Genomic DNA, 14,562 nt, shown 5'->3' on the forward strand with positions numbered 1-14,562 from the left:
AATACACTAAATATATAGTGGTGTCACTCCACTACCTCCTTCGGCAAATGTATCATAAAGATGTTCACATAACAACTGAATATGTACCCAGAGTAATAATGCTGTCCACGCTTGTTGGCGACAAACATGCATAGACTGAAAACGGCATATTGTTATGAATCCTGCTCAGGGTTGACGACTCCACAGTGTGTTAACAGTGTGTGCACAATGGATCCCTGCACTGAACGGACCACACAGGGTCCTGACAGGGCAATGCTCAACAGACACTGTTTCGCCCAGACACCGCATTATCCTCTGTTTTCTTGCAGGGGACAATGAATTTACCATTTTCTACTGAGACTTTCAATACAGTGGGGTTAAGTCAGCAGCACTGATCACCCTCCCCCACCCCCGATCTGAGAAATTCCCTCGATGCCTAATTGAACACTCACGATGGAGACTAAGGGACAAAATCTCTCTCAGGCACTAATTGAGTGACCTTTCTCAGCTATATTGACAGGAACAAAAACACAGCCCAAGATGCAATTTTCGGAATATAAAATTTGGTCTGAGAGCCAAACACTGGCACCCACTAAAGCCTTCCAGACAGAGCCCCTAACAGCTGAGAGAGTTGAGCTCTGGGGTACTGCAGGAGGGCCCTGCCAACTGCTGCTCACTGCCAAATGCCAGACAGTGTTCCTTTGTGTTCCCGGGCACTGGATGATTGCTTGCTTACGGAGGTCAAACATAAGGACAAAAGAAAAACTTGACCTTTAAAACCAGAGTCTGAAGGAATCCTTGACCCCTGACCTCTGCCGAGATCACTCTCCCCAAGTGCCTTCAAACAGCAGTTGTAAAAAAAATCAAAACAAAAGTTAATGATAATATCATAACATTGGAAAATACCTCTGTTATTTAATTATTACTTTCTTCCATCTGATTATGAGTTAAACGGAAATGAACCGTGGCCATCTTACCCTTGTGGAAAGCACCCTTGAAAAAAGCAAAAATGAACCACCACCAACCCAAACTTCAACAATGAGCTGTATTTGTAATTGTCTGGAGTTGTGCTCAGTTGTTTGACAGTAGATTATTTATTTACTTCATTTGTATTTCTCTCTTCACTCAATTGGAACTCTAAGTGGCTTACATCCTCCTCTTCGCCTATATTGTCACAGCAACCCAATAATGGTTGGAAGAGTATGGTTGGTCCAAAGCCAGAGTGGCGGATTCAGATCTAAGTCTCCAGGTTCCTAGTCTAACATTCTAACCACTGATGATCCACACAAAATCACACAGAGCTGGAAGAGACCACAAACGGCATCCGGTCCAGCCTCCCACCATCTCAGGGACTTTAAAAACACAAACTCCTGACAGGCGCTCATCCAATCTCCTCCAAAAAACTTCCAACTAAGGTGCCAATGCCCAGTTAAATTCTCAATAATTCTTATTAAAGAATGAAATGAAACAGGCACATGATATTCTTTGCTGAATCTAAAGTGCATAGAATCATAGAGTCTACCCACAGGGACCCCAATTCCATGCTCAATCCATGGGATTCCCCAACCCCCACCCCCCAAAAAATCCAGAGTCCACCCTGGCCAGTAGGGAATTCACCTACCATCCCACAGTGGCTATTAGCAATTCTCTGGGCATGAAAGGACAGGCCACAAGAGACAAACCCTGGCACATCCCTTCCTGCCCACCCACTCACAATCTGCCTAGGTTCATAAAATCAGCATTTCTATCAGATGGCTATCTAGCATCTGCTTAAAAACCTCCAAAGAAGGAGAACCCACCACCTCCTGAGGAAGCCTGTTCCACTGAGGAACCGCTCTAACAGTGAGGAACTTCTTCCAAATGTTTAGCCAAAAATTCTTTTGAATTAATTTTAACCCATCAGTTCTGGGGCAACAGACAACAACACTGTTCCATCTGCTATATGACGCCCTTCAAGTATCTGAAGATGGTTATCATATCACCTCTTGGTCGTCTTCTCTCCAGGCTAAACAGACCAAGCTCCCTCAACCTTTCCTCATACGACTTGGTCGTTCACATAAGCTTGCTTATCCTAACCCACCCACCCCCATACATCTTTTGACACATATAAACCATGTGCAATATTTCAATGTTCCCACACTATAAGCCTGTAAAAGCGATAAGTGAGGCTCCTCAGGACATACCCAAAATCCTCCACCCCTACCATCTAAGGTCAGAAAGATAACTAGGAGACTCCAAGTGGAAATTTACTGTACATCCCACCCTGCATTGAGAAAACACCCAGCAGGCACCAGAAATGAAAGTCCCAAACTCAGGTCAAACAAAGGCATAAAGCACATCAAGCAAACAGAGCCAATACATGCAGACCAAATTATAGTAAGAGAGTATCATATGAATCACAATACAGACAACATAGCAAGAACATGTGAACTGGATAAGAGGATCTTGGTAGAAGAAGACTCCACCACCCTCTGAACACAGGGATATATATACGTCAGTTGCAAATGACTGCTGAGTCCACAGCACCAGAGCATTCAATGCCGCATGCAGAGTTGCCAGGTCGGTCAAGGGTAACTTAAAACCACCAGGAACACTATATTATGCAACAGAAAAATTATAACAATTTTAACACGGTCCCTTCTCCCGATAAAGACATTCATAAAATGTAACAGAACGGATCCAGAACAGCCTATTTTGGCAAGTTAATCTGTTTTTGGCATACCCTTGTGTGATTGTGATTGTGTTTGTGTGTAATCTTTGCACTGTTTCTGTTATGAAATATATACTGTCTTCCTCTAGCCAATGTATATGTCTCAAAACCAATTTCCTAAAAGTGGTTGTCTTATTAAAAGCACTGTAACCGGGTCTTTCACCCTACAGATGGATGTGAGTGGAAATATACATGGAAAAAAATGTAAGATCCTGATCGATTGTAGTGGGTCATAGCCTTTGACACCTTGATACAAAACACACTGTGATTTTCACTCAATCTCTAATGCATTTTGTACCGACAGGATTCCTAGATGGAAATCCTCAAAGCTCCTAAATACAGTGAAATAACCAACATAGCTTTTAAACATACAAAACCCTAGGAGGTCAAAGATATACCACAGCTTGAAGCATTGTGTGTGATTCTTGAACCAGTCACAATGAAACTAATCGAAAAATCTATTTCACTTTCTTTTAAGGTCCTTTCTTTCCTAAATGCTCCTATAATTGATTGCAGTGAGAAAGAAAAGGGAGCCTTTTCTGATTATGGCTGCAGGGTAATGGATCATATTTTATCGCCCTCTTACTCCTTTTTTTGACACAGAAACAAAAAGGCACGTTTGAAGGCACATTTTGGGGGGCAAACTCCATTGGGATTCAGCAAAGCACTGCAGAATTCAGAAATTCACATTAAGCTGAAAACAAAGCAGGATAATGAAAGTGAAACTTCAAGAATTAGTAGGATCCAACCCTCCCACTCACGCAGTTCTGTGTATTCCAAGGCCTCGAGAAAGTTAGACAAAATGCTATTGAGAATTACTCCAGTCTAAGCCTGCAGACTTCAACCCCAACCAATGATTCTGTGGCACCAGCAGCCCAATCTATGCTACCTCAAGCAGGAGAACGACCTGATGTGGGCAGACATGGGATCCTGATACACCTTGCTTACCTTCTGCCTAAGAGCAATTCAATTAATTAACTTCATGTATCACCTGCCTGCCTTTCTTGCTGAGACTCAAGTGGGTTATAAAATGTTTAAAAAAGAACAGGCACCTCCAATGCTGTAAGACAGGGAGAAGACAACTGGAAAACTAACTGAACAACCATAGCCTTAAGGAAGGGGTTGATACAATTCAGAGCTGTAGTAATTTGAATAGCTGGCAATGGGCTGTCAAAAAAGTTAAGGTACGGTACCCAATAAATTTTGCTTTAGCAATCTTCTTTGCCCTTCCTTCTGAACGTATCTTTGTGTAGCCATGGAGAAAAAAGCAAACAATATCACTAGCATAGGGGGTGGGATGCTTCTGAGGGGCTCCCTGTTAAACAGCATTGTTCATCCTGTACAGCAGGGGTGGCCAAACTGTGGCTCTCCAGATGCCCATGGACTACAATTCCCATGAGCCTCTGCCACCCAGCTCTGCAATATCTACTTACTGACTTCATTCATGCCTCATCTTTCTTCAAATGGTTGGGGACCCAATGCTGTTTACATTGTCCCCCACTCCTCCATTTTACCCTCACAACAACCTTGTGAGGTATTGGTGCCAATAAAGGTTTTTTGAATTCTGAACACCTGTGAGGTAAATGAGGCTGAGTATGTGTGACTGCCCACCCAGGTAACCCAGATTCTGTGGAAGAGCAGGACTAGGCACGGGGGTCTCCTAGATCCTACTTCAACCCCCCTCTAACCACTAGACAGGACTGGCATTCATCTTTCGTATCTTCTCTGATATCATGAAACACAGGAATTGCTTCTGCTCTTTGGTGGATTGATGGCCTCTTCTACTTTTTTTTTTTTAATTATGTGCTTCCTATCCTTCTTTTCTCCCCAGTGGAGACCCAAAAGATGGTTGTTACCTGCTCCATTTTATCCTGACAGCAACCCCATGAGGAAGTTATGCTGAGAGCGTGCAAGTGGTCCAAGCTTCCATGACAGAGGGGAAGCTTGAACCTAGGTGGACATGTTAGCCGCTCCATCACACTGGCTCTCTATTTATTTGGGTGCAACACAAATGTAAGATTTGTTGGGGTCTGCCCTTTGGCTCAGGTCGCACGGTATTTGATTTCTCGACATTTTCAAAGGTATACAGCTGCAGCAGCCGCACTGAGAAAGATTTCTGTTGTGATGAGACATGATTCTACCTGCAATGGACTACTTTATCAGAATGGCAGTCATAGGGTGACAAACATGTCTGTTTGCCTGGCATCGGCCCCTGGCGTATGGGTATGGGTGGCAGCTATGGATCTGAACCTCTTTTCTTGTCTTTTCTCCCTTTTTTGCTGTCAAGTCACAGCTGACTTAATGGAGACCCCAAGTGGGGGTTTCAAAGTAAGAGATGTTCAGAGATGGTTTGCTGTTGCCTGCCTCGGTCTCCCATCCAAATACTAGCCAGAGATGACCCTGCTTAGCTTCTGAGATCTGGTGACACCAGGCTAGCCTGGGCTAACCAGGTCAGGGTTCAGGGTTCTTACTCTGCCTAAAAAGAATGCTTTTAGCAGGCAAAAGCTGCTGCAGTTTCCTTGCATAATTCAAGACCAGGCCTTGAAGTACTCTCTCTCTCTCTCAAGCTTACGACAACCTGTGCATACAGTAATTCAAAATGTGAAAGGTAAAGTACAATAAGGAAGATGTTCTCTAGCTGTGAGTAAAGATTTCTTTTTTTATAAAAAAAAGAACAAAAGGTTTCACAGGGTAAGGTGATGCATCCAAACATCCTTCTTTTCCCCAAGCTCACATGCAAGGAAGTAATAATTCACCTCACATAATCACGAACACAATGCAAATCCAAAAAAAAAATGGCCCATTTTATCCTCCTGCCATTCTTGGAAGTCCTTTTTAAGAGGGAGAAAAATTCCTTGGTTCTGATTTCTTTTAAACCCCATTCTTGTCAGGCTTAGCAGAGAGAAAGTAGCTAGAGGCACCTGATGTGTCTTCAGAACAGAAGGATTTCACTAGGGGGTGGGGTAAGGGGGGAGAATGAGGGACCCAGGTGCCAGACTTTCTATAGAATGTGTACTTCTGCTCCATTAATTGCTGACATATCCTCCCCCCTCCCATCTCAGACCCCCTGGGAGAACAGCGGAGAGACAGGCCCAGACTGGTACCCAGCAGCCGCACCAGCAGCAAAAGTAGACAATTAGGTGCCAGAAGAAGAGGGAGGGAGAGCGATGGGGGGGAAAGAGATGCAGTTGCCTAGCAACCAGACAGCAGAAACAACTGTGCAGCAGGCTCAGGCTGGTACCCAGGCTCTGACAAGCCAGCCAATTAGCACACTGTATTTAAAGCTGATCTGGTGTCCTAGCAACAGGATGCACAAGTCCTTCTGCCACACATGCACCCCCCCTTACTTAAACCATTACTCCCCCCCCCCCCCTTGACAACACTCAGCTGCTCCAAATTGCCTTTTTTGGTCTCTAGAGAGGCCAGGAGGTCTTTTAAAAAAATCTGTAATAAGAGCTTTTAGTTTCAAATTCATTTCTGTACTAAGAGCTCAGGATGTATGACAAGACAACTGCAAAATTGAGAGATAAGGAGCGAGGAGGGAAAGAATCAAGGTTTCAGCTTACTGCATAAAATGTTTTGTTATGATATATAAAAATCCTCCTCATTTATGCAGCCCACAGAAATCTATTAATAACCATGACCACAAATATGCAGTACAGAGCTGACAGCAGACAAATATTGTTGCATTCTCACCTGGAGATAAAGATAATGCCAAACAGTATACAAAACCAGCTAAATGTGACTGGTTTTTAAATCTGTACTTTTTAATAAAGTGGGGGAAATAAATCCCCCCACTGCATTCCATATTCACTTTCCTCCACCCAGAGAACAGCAGCAGAAAGCCTAGTGGGCAACTTCATGTGGGGACGTAACTATTTATTTATCACTTCTATTATCCTTCTATTATGCTTTTGATAAGGTTCCTCATGAAGTTCTGATGGATAAGTTGAAGGACTGCAATCTGGATTTTCAGATAGTTAAGTGGATAGGGAATTGGTTAGAGAACCGCACTCAAAGAGTTGTTGTCAATGGTGTTTCATCAGACTGGAGAGAGGTGAGTAGCGGGGTACCTCAGGGCTCGGTCCAGTACTTTTTAACATATTTATTAATGATCTAGATGAGGGGGTGGAGGGACTACTCATCAAGTCTGCAGATGACACCAAACTGGGAGGACTGGCAAATACTCCAGAAGTTAGAGACAGAGTTCAACGAGATCTGAAGACAATGGGCAAATGGGCAAATGAGAACAAGATGCAATTTAATAAAGATAAGTGTAAAGTTCTGCATCTGGGTGAGAAAAATGAAAGCATGCCTACTGGATGGGGGATACACTTCTAGGTAACACTGTATGTGAACGAGACCTTGGGGTACTTGTGGATTGTAAACTAAACATGAACAGGCAGTGTGATGCAGCGGTAAAAAAGTCAAATGCCATTTTGGGCTGTATCAACAGGGGCATCACATCAAAATCACAAGATGTCATAGTCCCATTGTATACGGCACTGGTCAGACCACACCTGGAGTACTGTGTGCAGTTCTGGAGGCCTCACTTCAAGAAGGACGTAGATAAAATTGAAAGGGTACAGAGGAGAGCGACAAGGATGATCTGGGGCCAAGGGGCCAAGCCCTATGAAGATAGGTTGAGGGACTTGGGAATGTTCAGCCTGGAGAAAAGGAGGTTGAGAAGATAGCCCTCTTTAAGTCAGAGTAGTTCAGCAGTGGAATAGGCTGCCTAAGGAGGTGGTGAGCTCCCCCTCACTAGCAGTCTTCAAGCAAAGGTTGGATACACACTTTTCTTGGATGCTTTAGGATGCTTAGGGCTGATCCTGCATTGAGCAGGGGGTTGGACTAGATGGCATGTATGGCCCCTTCCAACTCTATGATTCTATGATTCTATCAACATGTTTTATATCAGATTAATTGTATGGGATGAAAGACTTTTTAAGGTACTGCTGTATGATCTTGGTGGTAAACTGCCCACAGCCATAATGGCTGTTAGAAAGGACTCTCCTCAATTTGAAATGTTTATGTGTCTAGCACCTGAACTCATGATTTGTGACATTTGGCTGGTGCAGTAGTTCATTAACTCCTCTCTGAGTCCTTAAGGATGCACCTCCACTAGTATAGTATTTGCTGGCGTATAAGACTACTTTCCCCCCCTGAAAAACATGCCTCCATCCTATACGCCGGGTGCACTTCAGTTGGGATAGACATAGCTGCCCATAGTGGCCCATAGTACTGTAATGTAATGTAGCAAACTCTATATTTTGAGTGGAAATGTTGCGGGGTTGTCTTATACGCCCAGTCGTCTTATACGCCAGCAAATACGGTACTCAAACATAGATGTGTTTCACTTACCTTCTTTGTAGCAACTACTAGCCCACGTAATATTTAAGCCACCCGGTTAGTATCCCTTTTCTTCACTGGAATTATTTCGAAGTCTTTGTGCTTAACTTTATTTATGACTCCATGTTGTTCTAAGCCTTCCTCTCCCCCCTCCAAACAGAAAATCAATCCCTTTTCACCTGTGAAGCCACCTTGTAAGGAAGAAAGGTGGTCAATACATGTTTTAAATAAATATATAATTAATAAAATGGCACCCAGGACAGAGTGTACTGCAATGGAATGGAAACTGTTGCCATACCAGGATCCTGGAAACGGGTCCCACTGAGCCTCCCTCAAGCCTCTGTCCAATTCTCCCTTTGCTCCCTGCTTGCTTTCAGCTCAGATGCTTTACATAGCTGACTTCTATTAAGTGCCCCTTCCCTTGCAGTAAGCCACCCCCCCCCATGTTGCCTGCCTATTGCATCACCCCACCTGGTCCTCCTTTCAAACAAATCCAGCTGTTTTGGAGTAGCAGGAGTCTGTGGCTCAATCTGCCTTTGGGAAGGCAAAGTCCCTTCCATCTGCTTCGGCAAAATGTGTGTGTGTCTGGGGGGGGGGGTAGGGGGATCCTGTACAAGCGACTGCCATGGGCAGCTTCCTGTCTGCATCAGGACTAGTGCTGAACCCTTCCAGGACTGACTCTCAGCCTTGCATTTTTAAGCCATATTTTCCAAAAAAGATGCTGTTCTTCTTTTAGAAAATGAAAACAACATGCATTGTCCTCTCCCTTTCCTCCTTGTTTTTGTTCCCTCCGCAATCCTTTGCCTCACTGGCATTTGCTAGGACGAAACTGAAAATCTTTCTTCCTCTTCTGAAGAGAAGCTGTCACCGCTAGAAGTAGTGGCTGTGCAGCTCAAAGGGGACTGGCGTCTTGGGGGGGGGGGGGTTCATGCACCCAGCCCATTCTGGCTTCTACTTCAGTTCTTCCTCACATCCACAACCTGGGCGGCTCTTTCTCTTTGACTGCAGACTTCACCTCGTCTGGCCACCTCAATTTCCGTTTTGCACATACATTCCTGGGTGACAAATGACTTCTCTATTTCCTTCCAGGCCAAAATTTGGTTTCACTTTTTTTCTTTTTTTTGGTCTTCATCAACAGCTCCTTGGTACATCATAAATTAGCGCACAAAAAATCCTTCAGTTACAGAACAAAATGGGCTGCCTTAGGCAGCCCATCCCACTGCTGAACTACTCTGTGAATCCCCCCCTGCTCCCGATAATTAGCTGGTACTGTTCTACATGTAGTTTAAACGCATTACTGCAGGTCCTGTCGTCTGCTGCCAAAAGGAACCACTCCCTGCCCACCTTCATGTCACAACCTTTCCGATACTTGAAGAGAGCTGTCAGGTCCGCCCTCAACCTCCTCTCATCCAGGGTGAACATTCCCCTCATCCTTTCGTCCTAGGGCTTGGTCTCTAGACCACAGATCATCCTTGTTGCTCTCCTCTGTTGTTGTTGTTGGTGGGTGCGAAGTCGTGTCCAACCCATCGTGACCCCATGGACAATGATCCTCCAGGCCTTCCTGTCCTCTACCATTCCCCAGAGTCCATTTAAGTTTGCATCAACTGCTTCAGGGACTCCATCCAGCCACCTCATTCTCTGTCGTCCCCTTCTTCTTTTGCCCTCGATCGCTCCCAGTATTAGGCTCTTCTCCAGGGAGTCCTTCCTTCTCATGAGGTGGCCAAAGTATTTGAGTTTCATCCTCAGGATCTGGCCTTCTAAGGAGCAGGCAAGGCTGATCTCCTCTAGGACTGACCGTTGTTCGCCTTGCAGTCCAAGGGACTCGCAAGAGTCTTCTCCAGCACCAGAGTTCAAAAGCCTCAATTCTTTGACGCTCGGCCTTCCTTATGGTCCAACCTTCACAGCCATACATTGCAACTGGGAATACCATAGCCTTGACTAAACGCATTTTTGTTGACAGGATGCTGTCTAGATTTGCCATAGCTTTCCTCCCCAGGAGCAAGAGTCTTTTAATTTCTTTGCTGCAGTCCCCACCTATAGTGATCTTGGAGCCCAGGAAAATAAAATCTGTCACTACCTCCATTTCTTCCCCATTTATTTGCCAGGAATTGAGAGGGCCAGATGCCATGATCTTCGTTTTCTTGATGTTGAGTTTAGAGCCAGCTTTTGCACTCTCCTCCTTCACCCGCATCAACAGGCTCTTTAGTTCCTCTTCGGTTTCTGCCATTAGAGTGGTATCATCTGCATATCTCAGGTTGTTGATATTTCTCCCTGCAACCTTGATCCCAATTTGTGACTCCTGTAATCCCACCTTTCTCATGATGTGCTCCGCATACAAGTTAAATAGGCAAGGTGACAGTATACAGCCTTGCCAAACTCCTTTCTCAATTTTGTACCAATCAGTAATTTCATGCCTGGTTCTCACTGTTGCTTCTTGACCTGCATATAGGTTTCTCAAGAGACAAATAAGATGCTTCTCTGTACCCTCTCCATTTTGTCCATGTCCTTTTTGAAGTGAGGCCTCCAGAACTGCACAGAGTACAGAGGGACTATGGCATCTTATTGAGAGATGGGCTCAACAGCAAGCCAAGCTGAGGAGCCCTTGCTGCTCAGAAACCCAGCCCTGCAGGGATCATTCTGCTCAGGAATGTTTGACAGTGCCGACAATGGGTACTGTCGATGCTAACACGTCTGAGCCAAGCAGCCCCTGCAGTGCTGGAAGGACTGTATTTACTTGACTCCTCTTGTTCCTGGATACCAGTGGCCTTCTAGGGGAGGTGCTTATTAAATTTGCAGATGATACTAAGCAGGGAGACATAGCAAACACACCATAAGCCAGAATCAGGATACAAGATGATCTTGACAGGCTGGAAAACTGGGCTAAAATTAATAAAATGAATTTTAATAGTGAAAAATATAATGTTCTGCATTTAGGTAGGAAAAATCAAGTGCAACACTGTTGGATGGTTAAGACTTGTCTTGGCAGTAGTACGTGTGAACAGGATCTGGGAGTCTTAGTAGACCAGACACTGAACATGAGCCACCATGCCTGAACTCAGCTCTTAGCTGTTGTATTAATAACAAGTAATCATGCACTGAAGACCATCAGATGCAAGGAAATACTTTACACAAAGAGTTATTAAAATGTGGAATTTGCTGCCAGAGGATGTTGTGAGGACCACAGGAATAAACAGGGCATTAGACAGATTCATGGAGGGAATAAAAGGAGGTTAGATAGATTTAAGGGGAGCTCTGGAGACTGAGGGGAACCTCTACATCTTAGAGCCGGGAGGCAACATCAGAAGAAGGCCTCAGCCTCTATGCCTTCCTGTTGGCTGCCCAGAACATCTGTGAGACAGGATGCTTAACTAGCTGGTCTGATCCAGCAAGGCTCTTCTTATGCAACAGCACAGCTAGTACTCCATTCCATTTATCTGGATATGTGAAGAGTGAGAGTTCTTCTGTGGTAATCTGACTAATAGATGAAATGGCCTTGTCCTGTCCACTTGCTGGTCCAGACTGTCAGCAGTTCTCCAACATGTTTGGCAACAAAGCAGTCTCTAGTCTTGGTACCTGGGATCCTTTTAGATTGGAGGCAGCCAGTATTGAGCATGCAAAGCCACGTTCTCCACTACTGAGTTGTAACAAATATCCTTGAAATGCTTCTTCCTGCCCTGCTGTGCAGATTGACCTTTGCACTGGTCAACCATGTAGAAGAATCTATGTTGAATTTTATCATCGAGATGGGATGATGGACCAATAATCAGATTCGGTATAACACAGCTTCATGTGTTGTTAGTAAATCTGTGCTGAAGCTCCCTACAGCTCACTACATGATGGAGCATTGGAAAAGTTCCATCTCCCCATGCCCCCCATTGGGGCTGAATGCATGATGGGTGAAAACACCTACCCAGGGTTCAAGTTCAGGTGTACATAAACATGCACACACACACCTCTCTTTGTCTTTCCGTTTTATTGTGCACAGGGCAATTAAGCCCCCTCTTCTCGGCACATTGTATACGGCACTGGTCAGAGCACACCTGGAGTATTGTGTACAGTTCTGGAGGCCTCACTTCAAGAAGGACATAGACAAAATTGAAAGGGTACAGAGGAGAGCGACGAGGATGATCTGGGGCCAAGGGACCAAGCCCTATGAAGATAGGTTGAGGGACTTGGGAATGTTCAGCCTGGAGAAAAGGAGGTTGAGAGGGGACATGATAGCCCTCTTTAAGTATTTGAAAGGTTGTCACTTGGAGGAGGGCAGGATGCTGTTTCTGCTGGCTGCAGAGGAAAGGACACGCAGTAATGGGTTTAAACGACAACAACGATATAGGCTAGATATCAGGGGGGGAAATTTCATAGTCAGAGTAGTTCAGCAGTGGAACAGGCTGCCTAAGGAGGTGGTGAGCTCCCCCTCACTGGCAGTCTTCAAGCAAAGGTTGGATGCACACTTTTCTTGGATGCTTTAGGATGCTTAGGGCTGATCCTGCATTGAGCAGGGGGTTGGACTAGATGTCCTGTATGGCCCCTTCCAACTCTATTGTTCTATGATTCTATGATTCTCCCGTATGTGAGTTACCAGCAGCCAAAGGGGAAAAGAATCTCTCACAACCTTTCCAGGCCTTCAGTTCAGCTCTCTGCCAAGCCAAGTGGCTGGCAGCCATTGGCACAGACAAGCTGGTTCACAATTGACAGCACATTATGGCGATGACAGTTCCAAGAAGCTACGGCTGCGAACAGAGACAAAGGGCCCAGCAAAATGAATGCTTCATGTCTATAATCTTGGGTATGTGCATTTACCACCCTTATTAATACACCCCAACATTTCCAAACCACACCCCTTTAATACTTCCTATTTCGGTTTTGGAGGAAATTCAGCTCACTTCTTGAATCTGTAATGGGAGAATCATTGTTTAGCGGGACCAGACAGTGCCAATGGAGAGAGACAACCCATGTAAATGCAACCACAGCTGTTCTGGGGCCAGACTGTGCACCCACCCAGCTTAATAGCTGGTCTCCAAGGATGACCTGCAGAGTTAAAATTTTTAACCCAGTTATACAAGTCAAGGATGATTTCTGCTAAGATGGTGGCGGGGTGCAGAGAGAGAACCAAGCTCATGATGGCAGAATGAAGCACCACTTACTAGTGTATGCAGCTGAGCCCCAGAAGAACAAACTTGTTTTCAGCCGCTATCTTCATCAGTGGCTCTTCACATCTATCGCTCATCCAAAAGAAAAAATTTCTTAAATGGTAGAACACCTCAAAATATCCTCTGTCCCTATTCAGGTGCCTCATGTGTTGGGGATCCTGCATTCATAGACCTACAATTATGGATTGTACAATTACGGTCCACAGCCCAGCCTCCGGAGACGATGTTATAGGGGAGCTGAGGAGGAGGAGGGGCGAGATTGCTGATCAGCCCAGCCTCAAGCAAATGCCTGGCGGAAGAGCTCTGTTTTGCAAGGCCTGCGGAACTGTGTCAGCTCCGACAGGGCTTTTAGTTGAACCAGAATGACAAAGGTGGCCACAAGCTCAGAAATCTTGGGGGACCCTGGTTTAGACAAAGCGTGGGAGGTCTGGGAAGTGAACACCCCTAAAGCAAGTTCAGACGAGAGGCCCCCAGAGATGTTGCTGTTGCCAAAGAAGGATCTGTGCCAAGTGGCCCCCAAGGCATTTACAGTTGGTTGTTCTTGGTTTGCTTCTAGTGGGCCAGGTCTAGTGGGCACTGGCCTTTCTGCTCTGAAATAAAGTCTTTTCCCCATCCCTGGGGGATAACCTCATAGATCCAACCAGTTCAGACCACAATGTGCTACAGTACAATGACAAACATGTACATTGCTAAGTGATCCTAAGTATACTCTTTCAGAAGCTAATAGAGTACAGCAGATTTAAGCTTCGCTAACCCCTCGGGCTGAAGTCTTCACTTCAAGCCTCCCCTTCGTTTCTCATTGTGCTCGTTGTACAGCAGACAAGCATTTTGAGACCAGAAGCCAGCAGACAATATCTCAAACTATCACTGCCCCACTTTTCCTCTGAATGTTTAGACCCTTTTTGCAGATCCTTGTAGGAAGGGGGAGACTTGATAAGGTCTTCTTGTGAGATGCATTCCAACATCTTTAGGAAAGTACTTCAGAATATCATTTCAAACAATCACATAAACAGAACGTAGATGGGCCTCCTCTGCTCTCTACACCTGCTCACTTTTCCTTCAAACCAGGACAAACCAGGAAGACATCCAATCCCATGTCTTCCGACAGGCCTAGCCAATTAGATCTGGCTTATAAGGTTATCATATTTATTAACAATGAACAGTTGTTTTTAATTGTATTTTATACTAATGGATGTACAACCCCCTGAGATGACTGGTTTGATAGGGGTAGTCTATGAATATAAATAGTAAATAAATAAGCAAAACAGAACCTCGACAAGGCATTAGCTGATATTATGGGAATCCCAGGAATGCTTTTTAGGGACTGAACATATATCTCAGGTCATCATGATGATGCTTGTCTATGGGCTCAGG

At 44.9% G+C, this 14,562-nt stretch overlaps 1 protein-coding gene across 1 annotated transcript in view; it reads right to left on the minus strand.

The window, feature by feature from the left end:
- Nucleotides 1-14,562, minus strand: part of KLF7 (KLF transcription factor 7) — a 124,846-nt gene that overhangs the window by 35,764 nt on the left and 74,520 nt on the right. The gene's annotated exons all lie outside the window — the stretch shown is intronic.

Source organism: Paroedura picta, chromosome 2 (assembly GCF_049243985.1).
Source record: "Paroedura picta isolate Pp20150507F chromosome 2, Ppicta_v3.0, whole genome shotgun sequence".
Taxonomy (NCBI): domain Eukaryota; kingdom Metazoa; phylum Chordata; class Lepidosauria; order Squamata; family Gekkonidae; genus Paroedura; species Paroedura picta.